The sequence below is a fragment of the Anomaloglossus baeobatrachus genome, chromosome 9 (genome assembly GCF_048569485.1).
Source record: "Anomaloglossus baeobatrachus isolate aAnoBae1 chromosome 9, aAnoBae1.hap1, whole genome shotgun sequence".
Classification (NCBI taxonomy): Eukaryota; Metazoa; Chordata; class Amphibia; order Anura; family Aromobatidae; genus Anomaloglossus; species Anomaloglossus baeobatrachus.
The window spans coordinates 199,059,816-199,082,325 of record NC_134361.1 but is presented as its reverse complement, the minus strand read 5'-3'; the positions used below and the strand labels follow the sequence as shown (position 1 = coordinate 199,082,325).

Genomic DNA, 22,510 nt, shown 5'->3' with positions numbered 1-22,510 from the left:
TGATTGTGTGTAACCATGGCAACCGGGCGTGCGCGGCGCTACCCACGGGAGAGCACAGAGGAGAGAGCACACAGAGTACACGGGAGAGAGCAGAGAGGAGAGAGCACATAGAGTACACAGAGGAGAGAGCACATAGAGTACACAGAAGGGAGAGAGGAGAGAGCACACAGTACACAGAAGGGAGAGAGCAGAGAGAACAGTGCACCCAGGGGAGAGCACAGAGGAGAGAGCACATAGAGTACACAGAAGGGAGAGAGGAGAGAGCACACAGTACACAGAAGGGAGAGAGCAGAGAGAACAGTGCACCCAGGGGAGAGCACAGAGGAGAGAGTACACAGAAGGGAGAGAGCAGAGAGGAGAGAGCACACAGTACACAGAAGGGAGAGAGCAGAGAGAACAGTGCACCCAGGGGAGAGCACAGAGGAGAGAGCACATAGAGTACACAGAAGGGAGAGAGGAGAGAGCACACAGTACACAGAAGGGAGAGAGCAGAGAGAACAGTGCACCCAGGGGAGAGCACAGAGGAGAGAGCACATAGAGTACACAGAAGGGAGAGAGCAGAGAGGAGAGAGCACACAGTACACAGAAGGGAGAGAGCAGAGAGAACAGTGCACCCAGGGGAGAGCACAGAGGAGAGAGCACATAGAGTACACAGAAGGGAGAGAGGAGAGAGCACACAGTACACAGAAGGGAGAGAGCAGAGAGAACAGTGCACCCAGGGGAGAGCACAGAGGAGAGAGCACATAGAGTACACAGAAGGGAGAGAGCAGAGAGGAGAGAGCACACAGTACACAGAAGGGAGAGAGCAGAGAGAACAGTGCACCCAGGGGAGAGCAGAGAGGAGAGAGCACATAGAGTACACAGAAGGGAGAGAGGAGAGAGCACACAGTACACAGAAGGGAGAGAGCAGAGAGAACAGTGCACCCAGGGGAGAGCACAGAGGAGAGAGCACATAGAGTACACAGAAGGGAGAGAGCAGAGAGGAGAGAGCACACAGTACACAGAAGGGAGAGAGCAGAGAGAACAGTGCACCCAGGGGAGAGCACAGAGGAGAGAGCACATAGAGTACACAGAAGGGAGAGAGGAGAGAGCACACAGTACACAGAAGGGAGAGAGCAGAGAGAACAGTGCACCCAGGGGAGAGCACAGAGGAGAGAGCACATAGAGTACACAGAAGGGAGAGAGCAGAGAGGAGAGAGCACACAGTACACAGAAGGGAGAGAGCAGAGAGAACAGTGCACCCAGGGGAGAGCAGAGAGGAGAGAGCACATAGAGTACACAGAAGGGAGAGAGGAGAGAGCACACAGTACACAGAAGGGAGAGAGCAGAGAGAACAGTGCACCCAGGGGAGAGCACAGAGGAGAGAGCACATAGAGTACACAGAAGGGAGAGAGCAGAGAGGAGAGAGCACACAGTACACAGAAGGGAGAGAGCAGAGAGAACAGTGCACCCAGGGGAGAGCACAGAGGAGAGAGCACATAGAGTACACAGAAGGGAGAGAGGAGAGAGCACACAGTACACAGAAGGGAGAGAGCAGAGAGAACAGTGCACCCAGGGGAGAGCACAGAGGAGAGAGCACATAGAGTACACAGAAGGGAGAGAGCAGAGAGGAGAGAGCACACAGTACACAGAAGGGAGAGAGCAGAGAGAACAGTGCACCCAGGGGAGAGCACAGAGGAGAGAGCACATAGAGTACACAGAAGGGAGAGAACAGAGAGGAGCGAGCACACAGAGTACACGGGAGAGATGACACAGTGCACAAGGGAGAGAGAGCACACAGAGTACACGGGAGAGAGCATAGAGGAGAGAACACACAGAGTACACGGGAGAGATGACACAGTGCACAAGGGAGAGAGAGCACACAGAGTACACGGGAGAGATGACACAGTGCACAAGGGAGAGATGACTGCACACAGGGGAGAGCACATAGAGTACACAGAAGGGAGAGATGACACAGTGCACAAGGGAGAGAGAGCACATAGAGTACACAGAAGGGAGAGAGCAGAGAGAACAGTGCACCCAGGGGAGTGCACAGAGGAGAGAGCACATAGAGTACACGGGAGAGAGCATAGAGCATAAAGGAGAGATGACACAGTGCACACAGGGGAGAGAGCACATAGAGTACACAGAAGGGAGAGAACAGTGCACCCAGGGGAGAGATGACAGTGCACACAGAGGAGAGAGCACATAGAGTACACAGAAGGGAGAGAGCAGAGAGAACAGTGCACCCAGGGGAGAGCACAGAGGAGAGAGCACACAGAGTACACGGGAGAGATGACACAGTGCACAAGGGAGAGAGAGCACACAGAGTACACGGGAGAGCATAGCAGAGAGAGCACACAGTGCACACAGGGGAGAGCATACAGAGTACACAGGAGAGTGCACAGAGTACACGGGAGAGAGGAGAGAGAACAGTGCACCCAGGGGAGAGCATACAGAGTACACAGGAGAGTGCACAGAGTACACGGGAGAGAGGAGAGAGAACAGTGCACCCAGGGGAGAGCATACAGAGTACACAGGAGAGTGCACAGAGGAGAGAGCACACAGAGTACACGGGAGAGAGCACACAGTACACGGGAGAGAGCATAGAGGAGAGATGACACAGTGCACACAGGGGAGAGCACAGAGGAGAGAGCACACAGAGTACACGGGAGAGAGCACAGAGCAGAGAGGAGAGATGACAGTGCACACAGGGGAGAGCACAGAGGAGAGAGCACACAGAGTACACGGGAGAGAGGAGAGAGAACAGTGCACCCAGGAGAGAGCACAGAGGAGAGAGCACACAGAGTACACGGGAGAGAGCATAGAGGAGACAGCACACAGTGCACACAGAAGGGAGAGAGGAGAGAGCACATAAGAGTACACAGGACGGTGCACACAGTGCACAAGGGAGAGAGCAGAGGAGGGAGCACATAGGAGAGTGCACACAGGAGGGAGCACACAGGAGGGCGCACACAGGAGAGTGCACAAGGGAGAGAGCAGAGGAGGGAGCACACAGGAGAGTGCACAAGGGAGAGAGCAGAGGAGGGAGCACACAGGAGGGAGCACACAGGAGAGTGCACAAGGGAGAGAGCAGAGGAGGGAGCACACAGGAGGGAGCACACAGGAGGGAGCACACAGGAGGGAGCACACAGGAGAGTGCACAAGGGAGAGAGCAGAGGAGGGAGCACACAGGAGAGTGCACAAGGGAGAGAGCAGAGGAGGGAGCACACAGGAGGGAGCACACAGGAGGGAGCACACAGGAGAGTGCACAAGGGAGAGAGCAGAGGAGGGAGCACACAGGAGGGAGCACACAGGAGGGAGCACACAGGAGAGTGCACAAGGGAGAGAGCAGAGGAGGGAGCACACAGGAGGGAGCACACAGGAGAGTGCACAAGGGAGAGAGCAGAGGAGGGAGCACACAGGAGAGTGTACCAGGGAGAGAGCAGAGGAGGGAGCACACAGGAGGGAGCACACAGGAGAGTGCACAAGGGAGAGAGCACAGGAGGGAGCACACAGGAGGGAGCACACAGGAGAGTGCACAAGGGAGAGAGCAGAGGAGGGAGCACACAGGAGAGTGCACAAGGGAGAGAGCAGAGGAGGGAGCACACAGGAGAGTGCACAAGGGAGAGAGCAGAGGAGGGAGCACACAGGATAGTGCACAAGGGAGAGAGCAGAGGAGGGAGCGCACAGGAGGGAGCACACAGGAGGGAGCACACAGGAGAGTGCATATAGGAGGGAGCACACAGGAGAGTGCACACAGGAGGGAGCACACAGGAGGGAGCACACAGGAGGGAGCACAGAGGAGGGAGCACAGAGGAGGGAGCACAGAGGAGGGAGCACAGAGGAGGGAGCACACAGGAGAGTGCACACAGGAGGGAGCACACAGGAGGGAGCACACAGGAGAGTGCACACAGGAGGGAGCACACAGGAGAGTGCACACAGGAGGGAGCACACAGGAGAGTGCACACAGTAGAGTGCACACAGGAGGGAGCACACAGGAGAGTGCACAGAGGAGGGAGCACACAGGAGGGAGCACACAGGAGGGAGCACACAGGAGAGTGCACACAGGAGGGAGCACACAGGAGAGTGCACAGAGGAGGGAGCACACAGGAGGGAGCACACAGGAGGGAGCACACAGGAGAGTGTGTCACGGGCGGAGGAGGGAACGCTACGCTCTCCCACTGCTCGGGTCCGGCTGCTGCTGCTACTGCTGCTCGGTGGTGGCTCGAGCGGTGGGCCGGATCCCGGGGACTCGAGCGGCGTTCCTCGCCCGTGAGTGAAAAGGGGTTGGTTTGTGGGGATTTGGATATATTGTCCGTGACGCCACCCACGGTTGTGGTGATTTTGGTGACACCACCGCTGCTCTATACGGGGATCCCGGGAGCGGTGACAGGGAGCAGCTTTGATGGTAGTTCTCCCCTCCGTGGGTAGGGGGTTGGTTGTCCCGGGGCCCGGTGATGGGGTAGGGATGGATGGCAGGCGGGTTGCGGGGCCTGGCGAGGTGCAGGGTCGCAGGGGCAGCGCTGTGCCGCACGGCACGGGGTACTCACTCAGCCAGTAATCAGGACACAGTTCTTGGTAAAACACTCGGCTGGATGGACGGGTCCCCCAGACGGCTGCGGTTGTTGTCTCCCTGTAGGTGATGGTGACTGTCTCTTCCCTGCACCTAAGTTTCTGGTTGGTAGCGATGGGTTCCCACCGGTAACCCGCTCCCCGACTTGGATATGGGCCGGAGGAGCCCCTTCTTGCCCGCAGGCGCTGGCCCTGGGAAACTGGTGCCCTGGCGGTGGCGGTGTCTCCCCTTCACGGTTGGACGGTTGCCTTCTATCGGGACTTGGATGTTTGGAGACCCAGGAGGTCCCCTTCACTGACGGATTTGGCAAATTCACGGCGACTCCTAGCCTTGCCGGGATCCGAAAGGCCCCTGCCAATGGTGCTGGCTTCTCCTTGTGTACCGGTTCGGTACCGCCGGGCCACCGCCCGTCCACGGTCCTTACGGCAACTCCAGCCCGGGCCACACACCCGGACTCAGTCAGTTGCTCCACTACTACACGTTGCTCCTCACACTTTCACTGTTCAAACTGTTCTAACTGCTCCTTTTCCCGCCTCAAGGACTGTGAACTCCTTGGTGGGTGGAGACCAACCGCCTGGCTCCACCCCCTGGTGTGGACATCAGCCCCTGGGAAGGCAACAAGGATTTTGTGTTTTGACCTTGGTGTGCCTACAGGGAGTGTGGGGTGTGGTGGTGGTGTTACCTGTGGCCCCTGGCTTGTCCAGGGCGCCACAAGTGCACACAGGAGGGAGCACACAGGAGAGACCACAGGAGGGAGCACACTGGAGGGAGCACACGGGAGGGAGCACACAGCAGGGAGCACACAGGAGAGACCACAGGAAAGAGCTGGCCACATATAGTACACACAGTAGAGGTCCTAGTGTCCCATTAGAGAAGACTATGAGTAAGACCCGTGATGATATTTGGCTGCCCTGCTGGAGATTGTGTATTGGGACTCAGGATCTTCAAGTTCCTGGATAATAGACACAATAATTCAGCCCTGCGTCTTCCCATGTGCAATACATACTGGCATTTTTACCGAGCGTTGCGGAAATATATATTCTCCCTTTTAGGGTTGGCATCATTGTGGTAATCTGCATACATTCTGGTCTGGAGACGTCTCGCCTCGATCGTGTTCCCAGGAGGCTTCGTCTATGCAGAAGAACATGTGCCTCCTGCCCCTTCTCTTTCATTTCCACCTTCTTGTTCACCTTTTTCACTCCCTCTCTCTCTTGTAATGTGTTTCTTACAGCCTCTAAGGTAAAGCACTCCTCAGCCCTCTGTACCCACCGCTATTATCCTAAATGTCTTATGCTGCTGGTTTCCTATTGTTGGTTTATGACATGGGAGGGTTTTACAATGAATAGCATAAAAATCATTTATGTAGTTCTCAGGAGACAAAATGCATTTGATTCAGGCTAAAAATATCAATTACCTGCAGAGACAGCATATTTATTTCTTGGTTTCTGTGCAGGGAGCATCATGTCTTCAGCTTTTCTAAGCAAATGCCAACTACAGGTTCCATTATCCCCAACATTCGGCTGTCTCAAAATTAAATCTTTTTCTTTGATAGTTCATGACAACCAAATGTTAAGTCAAGGTGGTGAGTTAAGCGTCAGGAGAATAGGTACAGGGTCAATGAGATGAAATAAGGGTCACAGCAGTAAGTACAGGGTCAAGGAGGTGAGATAAGGGTCACTAGGTACAGGGTTAAGGAGCTGAGATAAGGGTCACGGTGGTAGGTACAGGGTCAAGGAGGTAAGATAAGGGTCACAGCAGAAGGTACAGGGTCGAGGAGGTGAGGTATGGGTCACAGTGGTAGGTACAGGGTGAAGCTGCAGATAATGGTCAGGATAGTAGCTACAGGGTCAACGTGGTGCAATAAGGGTTAGAGTAGTAGGTACAGGGTCAGTATGGGGAGTTACGGTTCAGGGGTGTAGGGTCAAGGTGGTGAGCTAAGGGTCAGGGTAGTAGTTACAGGGTCAAGTTTTATGATATAATGGTGAGGGCAGCAGGAACATGGTCAACGTGGCGAGGGCAGTAGGTACAGGGTTAAGGTGGTGAGATAAGGGTGAGGGCAGTAAGTACAGGGTCAAAGTAGTGAGATAAAGTTCAAGAGAGTAGTTATAGGGTCGAGGTGGTGAGATAATGGTCAGGACAGTAGGTGTAGGGTCAAAGTGGTGAGATAAGGGTCAGGGCAGTAGTTACTGGGTCAAGTTTGTGAGATAAGGGTCAGGACAGTAGTTACAGAGTCAAGGTGGTAAGATAAGGGTCAAGGCAATAGGTAGAGTGTCAATGTGGTGAGATAAGGGTTAGGGCAGTAGGTACAAGGTCAAGTTTTATGATGTAAGGGTCAGGGCGGTAGGTACAGGGTAAAGGTGGTGAGATAATGGTCAGGGCAGTAGGTACAGAGTCAATCTGGTGAGATAAGGTCAGGACAGTTGGTTCAGGATCAAGAAGGTGGTGATATAAGGGTTAGGGTAGTAGGTACAGGGTCAAGGTGATGATTTATGGGCCAGGATAGTAGTTACAGGGTCAAGGTTGTGAGATAAGGGTTAGGGTAGTAGGTACAGGGTCAAGGTGATGATTTAAGGGTCAGGATAGTAGTTACAGGGTCAAGGTGGTGAGGTAAGGGTTAGGGTAGTACGTACATGGTCAAGGTTGTGAGATAATGTTCAGGGCAGTAGGTACAGGGTCAAGGTGTTGAGATAAGGGTCAGGGCAGTAGTTACAGGGTCAAGGTGGTGAGATAAGGGTTAGGGTAGTAGGTACAGGGTCAAGGTGATGATTTAAGGGTCAGGATAGTAGTTACAGGGTCAAGGTGGTGAGGTAAGGGTCAAGGTGGTAAGATAAGGGTCAAAGCAATAGGTACAGGATCAATGTGGTGAGATAAGGGTTAGGGCAGTAGGTACAAGGTCAAGTTTTATGATATAAGGGTCAGGGCGGTAGGTACAGGAATAAGGTGGTGAGATAAGCGTCAGGGCAATAGGTACAAAGTCAAGGTGGTGAGATAATGGTCAGGGCAGTAGGTACAGGGTCAGGTAGTAGGTACAGGGTCAAAGTGGTGAGATAAAGGTCAGGGCAGTAGGTACATGGTCAAGGTTGTGAGGTAAGGCCCAGGGAACTATGTAAGATTGTGAGATAATAGGGTAGTCGGTACAGAGTCAAGATGCTGAGGTAAAAGTCAGGGCAGTAGGTACAGGGAGAGGTTTGTGAGATAAGGGTCAAAGTGGTAGAAATTCGGCCAAGATTGTGAGACTAAGGTCAAAGTTCTGTGATAAGGGTTAGGTGAATACTTTCAGTGTCAAGTTTGGGAAATAAGCGGATGGTTAAGGTGAAGAAGGTACAGGGTCAGGCCTGTGAGTTAAGGGTCACGGACATAGGCACAGAATTAAGGTTGAGACATAAGGAGGTTTAGGTCACTAACACGAGTTCAAGAAGGCACAGGGTCAAAGTTGTGAGATAAGGATCAAGGCAGTAGGAAAACTGTTGAGGATTGTAGATACGTCAGGTCAAGGTTATCATAAATCGAGAAGGTTTAGGTCATGAGCTCTATAGAGCACGTTGCTCCCTCTCATATATGAGGAACACATACCCTAAAGCTGTTTTTTGTAGACTATCATGTGTCAGCCACCGAGAAATAGGATTCATTTCATACTATGTGCGGTAAAGTGGACCATGTCTTCTTGGGGGATCTTGTCTTCCAGTGTTTCAGGATTGTGCCTATCATTGTCTCCTCCTTTCACACCTATGGAGTGTCGACGGGGTGAGACAGAATAAGCAGAGCACAGTATGGCGGTATTATATTATAACTGATAACATGGTGCAGCACAAATTTAGTCCAACAAGATCACACTAATGTGACGACCACCATTTAGGACCCCTGTAATGTGTATATACAGTGGGTACGGAAAGTATTCAGACCCCTTTTAAATTTTTCACTCTTTGATTCATTGCAGCCATTTGGTAACTTCAAAAAAGTTCATTTTTTTCTCAATGTACACTCTGCACCTCATTTTGACAGAAAAAACTAAAATGTAGAAATATTTGCACATTTTTTAAACAAGACCCTTTGTATTCAGACCCTTTGCTCAGACACTCATATTTAAGTCACATGCTATTTTCTTGTGATCCTCCTTGAGATGGTTCTACTTCTTCATTGGAGTCCAGCTGTGTGTAATTAAACTGATAGGACTTGATTTGGAAAGGCGCACACCTGTCTATATAAGACCTCACTGCTCACAGTGCATGTCACTCCAAATGAGAATCATGAGGTCAAAGGAACTGCCCAAGGCGCTCAGAGACAGAATTGGGGCAAGGCACAGATCTGGCCAAGGTTACAAAAGAATTTCTGCAGTACGCAAGGTTCCTAAGAGCACAGTGGCCTCCATAATCCTTAAATGGAAGACTTTTAGGAAACACCAGAAATCTTCCTAGTCCTGGCCGTCCAGTCAAACTGAGCAATCATGGAAGAAGAGCCTTGGTGAGTATGGTAAAGAAGAACCCCAAAATCACTGTGGCTGAGCTCCAGAGATGCAGTAGGGAGATGGGAGAAAGCTCCACAAAGACAACTATCACTGCAGCTTTCCACCAGTCGGGCCTTTATGGCAGAGTGGCCTGACGGAAGCCTCCCCTCAGTGCAAGACATATGAAAGCCTGCATAGAGTTTGCAAGAAAACACATGAAGGCTCCCAAACTATGAGAAATAAGATTCTCTGGTCTGATGAGACAAAGATAGAACTTTTTGGTGATAATTGTAAGCGGTATGTGTGGAGAAAACCAGGCACTGCTCATCACCTACCCAATACAATCCCAACAGTGAAACATGGTGGTAGCAGCATCATGCTATGGAGGCAGGGACAGGACAACTGGTTGCAATTGAAGGAAAGATGAATGCGGCCAAGTACAGAGATATCCTGGAAGAAAACCTCTTCCAGAGTGCTCTTGACCGAAGGTTCACCTTCCAACAAGACAATGACCCTAAGCACACAGCTAAAATAACAAAGGAGCGGCTTCAGAACAACTCTGTGACCATTCTTGACCGGCCCAGCCAGAGCCCAGACCTAAACCCAATTGAGCATCTCTGGAGAGACCTGAAAATGGCGTCCACCAACGTTCACCATCCAACCTGACGGAACTGGAGAGGATCTGCAAGGAAGAATGTCAGGGGATCCCCAAATCCAGGATCCCAAGAAGACTCATGGCTGTACTAGCTCAAAAGGGAGGGTGCCTCTACTCAATACTGAGCAAAGGGGCTGAATACTTATGACCATGTGATATTTCAGTTTTTGTTGTTTAATAAATTTGCAAAAATTTCTACATTCCTGTTTTTTCAATCAGGTGCTTTTATTTTACGAATACATTTTAGGACTTTTCACCTTGTTTGATTGACTGGCAGCAGATCCCAGCCCAGTCCATTGTGGTGTCATTATCCATAAATCGTGTTGTAGCTTCAGGGCTTCATGTCTCTTACAGTGGAATAGCATCTACCCGGAAAGCTATAATGGTCGCACGCACTACGGTGGGTTGCCGTCAGAAGGAAAGTAAGACTGTAATTGTGAAATATAAAGTAGTAATAATATATTAATGTGGGAATTAAAATAGCTCACAATGTTCTCTCGATTCCATTAGTTCCCAGATTCATCAATGACCTAGAGGAACATCAAGAAGAAATATTAGAAGACGGAACGAAACCAAAGGTAGTGACTGTATGAAGCAAAAATAAAAAATGATTGGATAAATATGACGTTTTGCCATTGTTAAAGGGGTTGTCTGGGGAAAACCAGCGGGCTTCACACGCTGCGACATCGCTAACGAGATGTCGTTGGGGTCACGGAATTCGTGACGCACATTCGGCCTCGTTAGCTACGTCGTTGCGTGTGACGGCTACGAACGACCGTTAACGATCAAAATTACTCACCTTATCGTTGATCATTGACACGTCGTTCAAATCCCAAATATCGTTGCTGTTGCAGGACGCAGGTTGTTTGTCGTTCCTGAGGCAGCACACATCGCTATGTGTGACACCGACGGAAAAACACCGTACCTGCGTCCTCCGGCAATGAGGTGGGCGTGTCTTACCTTCGGCTGCTCTCCGCCCCTCCGCTTCTATTGGACGGCTGCCGTGTGATGTCACTGTGACGCCGCACAAACTGCCCCCTTAGAAAGGAGGCGGGTCGCCGGCCTCACCGACATCGCTAGGCAGGTAAGTCCGTGTGACGGGTCCTAGCGATGTTGTGCGCCACGGACAGCAATTTGCCCGTGACGCACAACCGACAGGGGCGGCTGCTTTCACCAGCGACATCGCTAGCAATGTCGCTGCGTGTAAAGCCCGCTTTAGGCCGCACTTCTATCCCCATTAGAATGAAATGGTTGCTCAATTTATGCTTTATGGGGCTGCCAAAAAAAGCCAAATTCAGCGTTTTGCAGCCCCATAGAAAATGAATGGAGTGCTGGTCGAGCATGAGTATAATAGTGCTCCTGTCTGCCTATCAGTGCAAGAATAAGGTCGCTTTCACACTGTGTTCCTCTCTCCGTTCAGTGGTCCCATCGGGGCTCCGTCCGAACCCCCCACAAAACAGGTGTTGGACGAATGTGCCGATGGTTCCATTGACTATAATGGTGCAAACGGAGTCACCGTGTGCTCTGTCGTGCACCATCTTCCCGAGTATACACCTTTTGGAGGTGGACTCCCCGACGAATTAGACAGCATCTGGATGTCCGCCTCCAGTAAGTGTAGACTCCTGAAAATAAGCTCTGTTTTTGGAAACGGTGGGGATCCCAATGGTGGGTCCCCAAGTGTTCCGCTAGTTATAACCTATTTGATAAAAGTAGTGTTGAGCGAGTAGTTAACTATTCGTACTTGCTATGCTGTTAGCGAGTACTGTCTGCTACTCGCATATTCATTTCAAGTAGCGGGCGCAATGTAAGTCAATGGGAAATACTTGCTAAGTAGCGAGTAACCCGAAAGTCGTACTTTTTGTGCGAGTAGCAAATAGTACGGTTTTCAGGTTACTCGCTACTTAGCGAGTATTTCCCATTGACTTGCATGGCGCCCGCTACTCGTAACGAATATGCGAGTAGCGGACAGTACTGGCTAACAGCATAGCGAGTACAAAGAGTTAACTACTCACTTAACACTAGATGAAAGGTCATAACTTCCTAAATTGGGAGTAGCCATTTTAATATATATCATGATGGTCTCCTGTCCTTGGGAGACTTGTGACAGGTTTGGGATCGGAGTCCCAAATTGCCTTGTGAGACTATAGGTCTTAAGTTGCTTTCTTTTGGTGCAGCAAGGGTTAATGACTCTTTCCTTGCTAGTAGTACCTTGTTACTCCAATCTCAGGTGCAGCCAGTTTCTGACCACTCCCCTCCACATTAAATAGTCACATGTTCCATCACCTGTTGCCGGTTATAGAGATTCATTCTGAACTGACCACCTTGGAGGAAGGAAGTGTCTTGTAGCTGTTGGAGTCCTGTTGTCTGCAGCCCTGGTGTCTAGCTGCAGCTTTGAAGTTGCAGTATATCCTTGTTGTCTATGGTCCCTTGTCTGTTTACCTTCCTCTGTGTTGGAATATTGTAGAAGTGAAGTCTAGTGCCCTCAGTGGCCTTTGCACTAGCTAGGATAAGTGGAGAGACAGATAGGGACTTGGCATATGTAGCACCTGGGGGGCAGGGGGAATCAGGCATGGGGCCTCGTACCTGAGTTACTCGTCACCGGGCTGGTGTGGTAGTCTGGGATGTCGCGGTGGCCTGCCCAGCTTTGTGCCCCGAGGTGTACACCAATAAGGAGAGAGGATGATGGGGATAGTAGTAGGAAGACTGTCGTGACGCCACCTGTGGTACTTGGCCAGAGATTAGACGAAACTGCTGTCGCTGTCCTCCGGGGCGGATGGTTATAGCAGCCGATGATGGTATTGCTCCCCACAGGCAGAGCGGGCCCCAGGAATGATGATGAGGGGAGTAGTGATGGCAAAGGCCTTTGGCGCCGAGGCGCAGGACAGCGGCGCCGGTAATTAGAGTCCAAGTCAAATGCTGCGGTTCCAGGTGTCTTTACTCACTTTTTGTGCCGCTCGCCCGGGTAGTACTAGTCACTCACTGTGATGGGCTCCGTCGAACCCGGATTCCTTAGGAGGTCAGTCCGGTGTGATGCTCGGTGGGCGCCTTCCTCCTAGCGCCTTGTGTGTTGGATCCCCTTTGCTTAAAGCTACTTGGGGACTCCAGTCCGTCTCGGTAGTACTCTTGTCCCTATTTGAAGCCTGGCTGTGTCCTAGGCCCCGGATCCTATCTGATACTGTGCTTTCGGGCTCTGTGTGGCCAGCAAAGCTTGAAACCTCCCCATCCCGGCAGATTCTGAAAAACCAACTTGAAGAATGATCTACCCCAGGGTTCTGCACCCTGCGTGGTGCTGGTTCCGAGGCAGCAATGAAGTCCTCCCCTCGGCAACCGCAAGAACAACTCCTGTGTCCCACCAGAGCACCGGCAAGACACATCTGCTCTCGTCCTCTCCTGCTGGAGAACTCCCCCTAACTGTTGTGTTGGCTCTTCACTCCCCCTGAGTGGCTGCCCCTCCCCCGGGTCCCTGTCATAAGTGGGTGGTGCCCCCCATGTTTGAAGGCAACTTTAAGACCCTACCCTAGCAAGGTCCCCATTGGGGAGGGCAACCTGGTGGTGTATTTGAGTGTGTAAGTAGTGAAACCAGTAGTGACCTCGTCAGGATCCTGATTAAGCACTACACCTTAAATCAGGTGCAGTACTCTGTGGCGACTGAAGCCTCAGGGTCGCCACACATGTGATGGCGACGAGGGGAAGGACTCATATAGGGACGTTAGGGAAGCTCATGATTCCGACACAAGTTATTGTCAGGAGATGTCCCGACTCTCGCTCCCTATCATCAGGGCCTATAGAAATATTGTGGTTTTGCTCCAAGTAGGTCATGTGAATATACTATTTAGGGCAGAAGGAGATGTACTTGCAGTACAAAGGCTGTGATCTAATTTCAGGACACTGTGGATAAATGGAGCAGTATTTTGTAGCTGAGATGAGTGGTCCTTTTGCCTCCAGTAATTTCCACTTAATATAGCCTTCAATAAGCGCTTTCTTTCTTTTTCTGGCCATACAACGTTGGTCTGACTTTACTGCTGCCATAACCTGCACCTCACCGATCGGGGCACAGTAAACCTTGTAGACTAGAGTTAAGGTTAATAACGTGGTCAATTCTCGGTGCTTTTGTCTTTATGTCCATTTCCGATGTTGTAAAATAGAATTGCAGCCTTAAGGATTCAGTGAAATGTCGAAAATATGAGGTATCACAGCTATATGTATCACAAATGAACAAGATGCTAATCCAGAATAAGGACTGATAAAAAGATTATTGCCCCAATGGCCACTGAGGGTGAGCACTGCAAGTTCTTGTGGCGCTTCCTCATCATCGTTTTTCTCTGTCCGCCATCACTTTCGGCATTATCTGCCTACTAGCTGTATTACCCGGTGATGCCCGGGATAGTAAGTAACTATTCTTCACTATTAACAAAATAAAATGCGCTAACAAAAAAATATTTTGTTCATAAAAGTCACACAAACTAAGCAGGCGTCACCCCCGAAATCGTATTAACTGACACATAACCTGTCCTATACTAAGAATGTCCTGCATTGCCCATAGCAACCAATCAGAGCTAAATATCCTGAGTAACTGTTAAAACAGCCACTATATTACCTGAAACATCCAAACAGTTTCTGTGTGTGTCTCTTTCTGTGTGTGTCTCTTTCTGTGTGTGTGTCTCTGTATGTGTTTCCCTTTCTGTGTGTTTGTGTCGTTTTCTGTGTGTGTGTCTCTCTTTCTGTGTGTCTCTCTTTCTGTGTGTCTCTCTTTCTGTGTGTGTCTCTTTCTGTGTGTGTGTGTCTCTATCTCTGTGTATGTCTCTATGTGTGTGTGTCCCTTTCTGTGTGTGTGTCTCTCTTTCTGTGTGTGTCTCCCTTTCTGTGTGTGTCTCTCTTTCTGTGTGTGTCTCTCTTTCTGTGTGTGTCTCTCTTTCTGTGTGTGTTTCTCTTTCTGTGTGTGTCTCTTTCTGTGTGTGTGTGTGTGTCTCTTTCTCTTTGTGTGTGTCTCTTTCTCTGTGTGTCTCTGTGTGCGTGTCTCTTTCTGTGTGTGTATCTTTCTTTGTCCATAATAGGAGTCTATAATAACAGATCCGTTTCCAGCTCCATTTACTTTAATGTAAGCAGGTTGTTTGGCAAATAACTGTAAAGCGCAGAGTTAAATTTTCCCCTCAAAACAGAGTCTGTGACGTTCCCTGACTCAAATGAGGCGGCTGTGCAAAATTTCGTGATTGTAAATACGATAGTATGGATTACTTTACATACTCAGCTTTATACAGTGGGAAAAAAAGTATTTAGTCAGTCACCAACTGTGCAAGTTCTCCCACTTGTAAAGATGAGAGAGGCCTGTGATTGACATCATAGGTGACCACAACTATGAGAGACAAAATGAGAAAGAAAATCCAGAAAATCACCGTGTCTGATTTGGCAAGATGTTGTTTGCAAATTATGGTGGAAAATAAGTATTTGGTCACCTAAAAACATGCAAGATTTCTGTCTCTCACAGACCTGTAACGTCTTCTTTAAGAGGCTCCTCTGTCCTCCACTCATTACCTGTAGTAATGGCACCTGTATGAACTTGTTATCAGTATAAAAGACACTTGTCCACAACCTCAAACAGTCACACTCCAAACTCCACTATGGTGAAGACCAAAGCGCTGTCGTTTTGACGGACACCAGAAACAAAATTGTTGCCCTGCACCAGGCTGGGAAGAATGAATCTGCAATAGGCAAGCAGCTTGGTGTGATGAAATCAACAGTGGGAGCAATAATAAGAAAATGGAAGAAATACAAGAATGTTATGATCTGGTAACCGTGGAAGATTGCAAAAAAACTCCAATAGGTGAAAAAACGCCAAGAAACAGGAGTAGTTGGAACCTAGGCTAACCACAATCCCCTGACTATCAGACCACACTAGAAGTAGCCGTGGAGCGTTCCTAAAATCAGACGCAAAGTCACAGCCTGAGAAACTAGAGATGCCTCACAGAATGAAATGAGCAAATCTACCTTGCCTCAGAGCAGTCCCCAAAGGAGTAGGTAGCCCCCCCACATATAAAAATTACAGTGATATAGAAAAACACAATACTCAAATATGAAAAATAGAATTAGCAAAGGCGAGGCCAACTAACTTGATACAAAGCAAAGGAAAGGAACTGATTGTGGTCAGTGCAAAATCCCTATAGAAAAATACCAAACTCCTGATAGTAAAAAGGTCCTTGAGGTCATATGACCTCACCCCCACTATATCAGGTACTCCTGTAAATAATGGGAGAACAAAATACCAAAAGAACACAAAATACAAAAAAGCAAATCATCAAATCAGACAGGGATAAAAATCCCTTTTATTGCAGGAGAGCCAGCACAGGGGGAACCCCCATGCTCACAACACAATAGAAACAAAATTTCCCCTGCCAGAAAACAGATACAAAGCAAAACAAAGAAAAACAACACCCTAAGGTGTAAGCCAGAAAGCAAGGCAAAAACTGAAGCACCCCCTGAGGAAAGGATCGCTGAAACGCGCGTCAGGACATAGCGGCATACTTTGGATCATTTACAGACCACTTTGAAAGTATAATTTCCCTTGCAAATTAATACATTCTTATAAGTCTATTTTTTTTTTATATACAGGATAATTATACCATAATCTTTTTTTATATATACCATATCACTTGGATATTTAATTTTGCATTGTGCACTTTGTTATATATGATAAATAGATATTTATTCAAATAATAGTGGTCTTTGCACTAAGCACTTTATTTTCCTGGTAAACCGCTGCTATAATTTATGGGACTTTTTCCTGCCTTGTATTTCTATGGATTTGTAATAAATATTTATTTTAATCATTGAATAAAAATATTAATTTTAATATCAATTACATCATCATTTCCTTTATTTATGAAATCTTCACGGATTTTTATCTAAAGGTTTTTTGATATTTATTGAAATTTAATGGTGATCTTAATACGGAAATTTTGATTAATATTATCTGCAGAAGTCTTGCTCAGGGATACAGGGAAGGACAAGTCTCCAGGCCAGGAACAGAGACAGGGAATATACAATTATTGCTGGCGACAGGCGGGCTGAAAGTGCTCTCCTATATTGACCAGACTTGTTTGCAATAGGACTTCCCCAATTCCCAATCAACACCAACACCTGTCTGAGTCAATGGCTCAGATTTAGCTCCACTACCATTCCTGGCCACCAGAGGGAGCATCAGAACAGCACCCACACAGACAACGTTCACAACACAAGACCACTGATAATCTCCCTCAATCTGGTGCTCCACGCAAGATCTCACCCCGTGGGGTCAAAATGATCACAAGAACAATGAACAAAAATCCCAAAACTATCCCAATGTATATTAGATTTGAGTCGGGCACCAAATTGTGGTGAATTGTGCTTTGGTGCCCGCGTCAAATAGGCGGATAATACCGAAAATGATGTCCGAAAGAGCATAAAGTGACTCGGTCTGCATCATTAAAATTAATGGCACCTTTAGCGTTGAAGCTTCAAATAAGGTTTTTTCATAAATGGATGGATATATCACGTCTTTTGGTGCCCGATATGGGCAGAAATATGTCTCTGTAAAGCTGCTTGTAGCATCGGATTCTTTTTACACTGAGTAATTATCTCTACAATTACTCTCTAATGATCGTATCAATGATTATCCGGTGGAAAGATCATCAATAAACAGTAAAGCCATCATTTATCATGGATCTAATTGATTGTGCTACTGGGAAGTCATTGATGTCAGCAGCTAAGTTGTAGCGACGTATACAAATGGCTGGTGCACCGCACCGCACCGCGCCACACCCCAACATGAACGGTCCGATATTAGGAAAGATAACTATAGAGAGTAAAGAAGGACGTTCTGATGCTATGTGGACAGATCAGGGTCTCGTAATGGTGTGACAGGGCACTGTATTTCGGGGATTGCAGCCAGGTTAAGAACAATGCCCTTACAGAACAGCGTAACAAAGGAGCTGTCTCAAGACCTTCATGCAGAAAGACAGATGTCAGATACACACAACTGATTATTTTCACAAACAGTCATTGACTATCCATAAAAATAGCATTGCATGTCATGTAAAAAATACCCCAAAATATTAGGCTGCAGGGTATTATATGTAAGAACAAATATTTATAGAGGACAGGACTTTATTATCTGCTTTAACCAGGGTTTTCCTATGTAATCTGAGAGCAGCATGACATAAGGACAGAGATCCTAATTCCAACAGTGTTTTAATAAAATCACTGTTTTCTGTTTTCTCTGCCGCAAGTTCAGCAGTGTTATGAACGCTGAGCTCTGTATAACCCCACCCACACCACTGATTAGCAGCTTTCTACTTATGCATAGTATACACAGAAAACTGTCAATCAGTGGTGTGGGCGTGGTTATACAGAGCAGGAGGACTACTTGACAGGGGACAACTAGTCAGCTAGTGATCATCTCCTGCTGATAAAACACTCATTTTAATGAACCTCCAGCAAGCAGCCCAGTAAGTGACACATCACTGGAATCAGGGTCTCTTCCTCATACATTTGTTCTCAAATAAAGTAGCAAAACCTACTGACAAATTCCCGTTAATTAGAAGAATGTTATATATATATATATTTATTTATATATAATATGCCTTGCGAACGTATTCGGCCCTCTTGAATTTTTCAACCTATTCCCACATTTCAGGCTTTAAACACAAAGATAAAAAATTTACATTTTATGGTGAAGAATCAACAAGTGGACACAATTGTGAAGTTGAACGAAATTTATTGCTAATTTTAAACTTTTGTAAAAAAGAATAAACAGAAAATTGGGGCGTGCAATATTATTCATCCCCTTTACTTTCAGTGCAGCAAACTCACTCCAGAAGTTCATTGAGGATCTCTGAATGATCCAATGTTGTCCTAAATGACTGATGATGATAAATATAAGCCCCTGTGTGTAATCAAGTCTCCGTATAAATGCCCCTGCTCTGTGATAGTCTCAGTGTTCTGTGTAAAGTGCAGAGAGCATCATGGAGACCAAGGAACACAACAGTCAAGTCCGTGATACTGTTGTGGAGAAGTTTTAAAGCTAGATTTGGTTACAAAAAGATTTCCACAACTTTATACATCCCAAGGAGCACTGTGCAAGCGATCATATTGAAATGGATGGAGTATCATACCACTGCAAATCTACCAAGACCCGGCCGTCCATCCAAACTATCATCTCAAACAAGGAGAAGACTGATCAGAGATGCAGCCAAGAGGCCCATGATCACTCTGGATGAACTGCAGAGATCTACAGCTGAGTTGGGAGAGTCTGTCCATAGGACAACAATCAGTCGTACACTGCACAAATCTGGTTTTTATGGAAGAGTGGCAAGAAGAAAGCCATTTCTCAAAGATATCCATAAAAAGTGTCATTTAAAGTTTGCCACAAGCCACCTGGGAGACACCAAACATGTGGAAGAAGGTGCTCTGGTCCGATGAAACCAAAATCCAACTTTTTGGATATGGATATGGATATATGGATATGGATATGTTTGGCGTAAAAGCAACACAACTCATCACCCTGAACACACCATCCCCACTGTCAAACATGGTGGTGGCTGCATCATGGTTTGGGCCTGCTTTTCTTCAGCAGGGACAGGGAAGATGGTTAAAATTGATGGGAAGATGGATGGAGCCAAATACAGGACCATTCTTGAAGAAAACCTGTTGGAGTCTGCAAAAGACCTGAGACTGGGACGGAGATTTGTCTTCCAACAAGACAATGATCCCAAACAGAAAGCAAAATCTACAATGGAACGGTTCACAAATAAACGTATCCAGGTGTTAGAATGGCCAAGTCACAGTCCAGACCTGAACCCAATCGAGAATCTGTGGAAAGAGCTGAGAACTGCTGTTCACAAAAGCTTCCATCCAACCTTACTCAGCTCCAGCTGTTTGCAAAGGAAGAATGGGCGAGAATTTCAGTCTCTCGATGTGCAAAACTGATAGACACATACCCCAAGCGACTTGTGCTGTAATCGCAGCAAAAGGGGCGCTACAAAGTATTAACTTAAAGGGGCCGAATAATATATATATATATATATATATATATATATATATATATATATATATATATATATATATATATATATATAAAATTACCTATTTATTTAATTTTTTGTGGGTTATATAAGTATGGAACAAATCAGTTTTTTAAATAAATACATTTCTAACAGTGCTATGAACATGAATTTCTCACTATATATATATATATATATATATATATATATATATATATATATATGTATATATTATAATATATATATATATGTATATATTATAATATATATATAATTATATATATATATATATATATATATTATAATATATACATACATATATATATATATATATTATAATATATACATATATATATATATATTATAATATATACATATATATATATATATTATAATATATACATATATATATATATATATATATAGTGAGAAATTCATGTTCATAGCACTGTTAGAAATGTATTTATTTAAAAAACTGATGTGTTCCATACTTATATAACCCACAAAAAAATTAAATAAATAGGTAATTTTATATATATATATATATATATATATATATATATATATATATATATATAAAATTACTTATTTATTTAATTTTTTTGTGGGTTATATAAGTATGGAACACATCAGTTTTCTAAATAAATACATTTCTATCAGTGCTATGAACATGAATTTCTCACCACATGTCGGTAACAGCTTCTCCAATCCATACAGGCAAATAAATCAAACCATAGATGTCCATAAATTTAGTGATGTGTAATAATGAGAAATGTCACAGGGAATATTAACTTTCGAAAACATGAAGAAAGAGAGATGCAAAAAGTTATGGAGGCTACTGAAATCTATCAGTAATTAGAACGCAATCCTTCCACTTAGAGAAAAATAATATCAGCTGGTTCAACTGACTGGCTATAAAAATTTGTCTCATTACCAAGGTGCCACACAAGAAACATGTCATGATGGGTAAGACCAGTGAGCTGTCTCAAGACCTTCACAACCTTACTGTTGGAGAACATACTGATGGCATTGGTTAGAGAAGAATTTGTAAACTACTGAAGGCTCCAGTGAGCACTGTTGAGGCCATAATCCGGAAGTGGAAAGAACATAATTACACCATAAACTGGCCACGACCATGTGCTCCCTGCAAGATTTCAGACAGAGGAGTGAAAATAATTAGAAGAGTTGTCCAAGAGCTATGGACTGTGGAGAGCTACAGAAAGACCTGAAATCAGCCGGGACAATTATTTCAAAGAAAACAATAAGTAATACACACATTCTCCATGGCCTGTATGCACGCTCCTTTATGCACGCTCACCACACAAGACTCCATTACTGAACAAAAAGCTGGTTAAAGAGCGTTTAAAGATTATTCAACAAAATGTATGTAAGTAGGTGAAATACTGGGAGAATATAGTCTGGTCAGATGAGATCAAAATTGATCTATTTGGATGCCGTAATACACCATGTTTGGAGGCCAAAAGGCAAATCACTCCAAAAACACCAACAGAGAATTGTGGAGGTGGGAACATCATGGTGTGGGGCTGTTTATCAGCATAAGGCACTGGCAAACTTCATATTTTTGAAGGATGAATGGACAAATTTACTGAGACTTTCTTGCTAAAAATCTGCCATCTAACAGGTTGATGAAGATGAGATGAGGGTGGACATTTCAGCAAGACAATCATGTTGGGTTTGTCACCCCAGAACTGATAGACCTTGTGATGAGCTAACCTGTTGACTCTGATATTTTGCCTGGACGGCACCTCTTGATTTTTGAATGAATGGATGGACGGACTTCATTCCGTATTCTTCCATCTGTCACGGCCTCACATGATGCAGTTTGGCAATTTACTTGGCCAACAGACCGCTCTCGATGAGCTGGATGATGCTGTTTCTCTTTTCTTGGGAAATCTTCTTCATGGCGGCTCCTCTATTCGAACCAGTGACTTTGTGGGAATCAACCTAACAACACACTGAGTTATTAGGGAATGTGAAAACAGGTTGTAATTTGTAGTATACGGGAAGAAAAAAGACTTATCCACAACCATGAGAAAAACAGTAACAATGCAGTGACCTGACAAGAATGTGTATAACTAATCATATTGTAAATAATTGCAAGTCGAATTTATGTATGAGATAGCCAAGATGATTGTCTATAAAATGAAGGTCGTCTCACTTTCAAAGATCTAGTGCATGGTGAGATATGGAGCCTAAAATTCAAAAGTTCAAAACATTGTTACCCTTTTGCTTGTCACTAAATATCCACCGCTTACCAGAGTTCATAGAAGGAGCTCACAGCACTTTCAGTATGTGGAGTGTTTGTGTGCAAGAATGGGCAAAAATCCCACCTGAGCAATGCGGGCGGCTAGTTTCTACAAACAGGAGACATCTTGATCACCAACTAAGTTTTTTTGTGTGAAGTATTAAATATATTTTAGTAAGCGTGTTCAATACTTTTTTCCTGTCTCAAGTCTAATTAGTAGGAAGAAATCTAGACTTGGGGAACATAGCGCACAATAGGGCAATACCTTATGGAGGGAGACTGAGTGTGATGGTTGCGCTCACCTGGTGGACAGGCACAACTCCTATGTAGGCATCAAGAAAAACAGCTGTGGGTGCCCCGTGGATGGTGGATGAATTCCTCCAGGAAACATTGGATCTCGTTGGATAAAAGAAGGATTTTTGTGTACTCACCGTAAAATCTCTTTCTCTGAGTCTTCATTGGGGGACACAGATCCGTATGAACTCATCAACATCTCAACGCAGATCGCACTCACGGGTGAGTACCTCATCATTGCCACCCTGCCCTCAGCAAACTG

The 22,510-nt window shown here is 46.2% G+C and overlaps 1 long non-coding RNA gene across 2 annotated transcripts in view; it reads left to right on the top strand.

Annotated features, from left to right (window-relative positions):
• LOC142251424 (uncharacterized) overlaps nucleotides 1-22,510 on the top strand; it is a 180,462-nt gene that overhangs the window by 357 nt on the left and 157,595 nt on the right. For both annotated transcript variants that reach the window (XR_012725314.1, XR_012725315.1), the window contains exon 2: nucleotides 10,165-10,232. This is a non-coding gene — a long non-coding RNA (uncharacterized LOC142251424). The remainder of the gene's footprint in view (nucleotides 1-10,164; nucleotides 10,233-22,510) is intronic.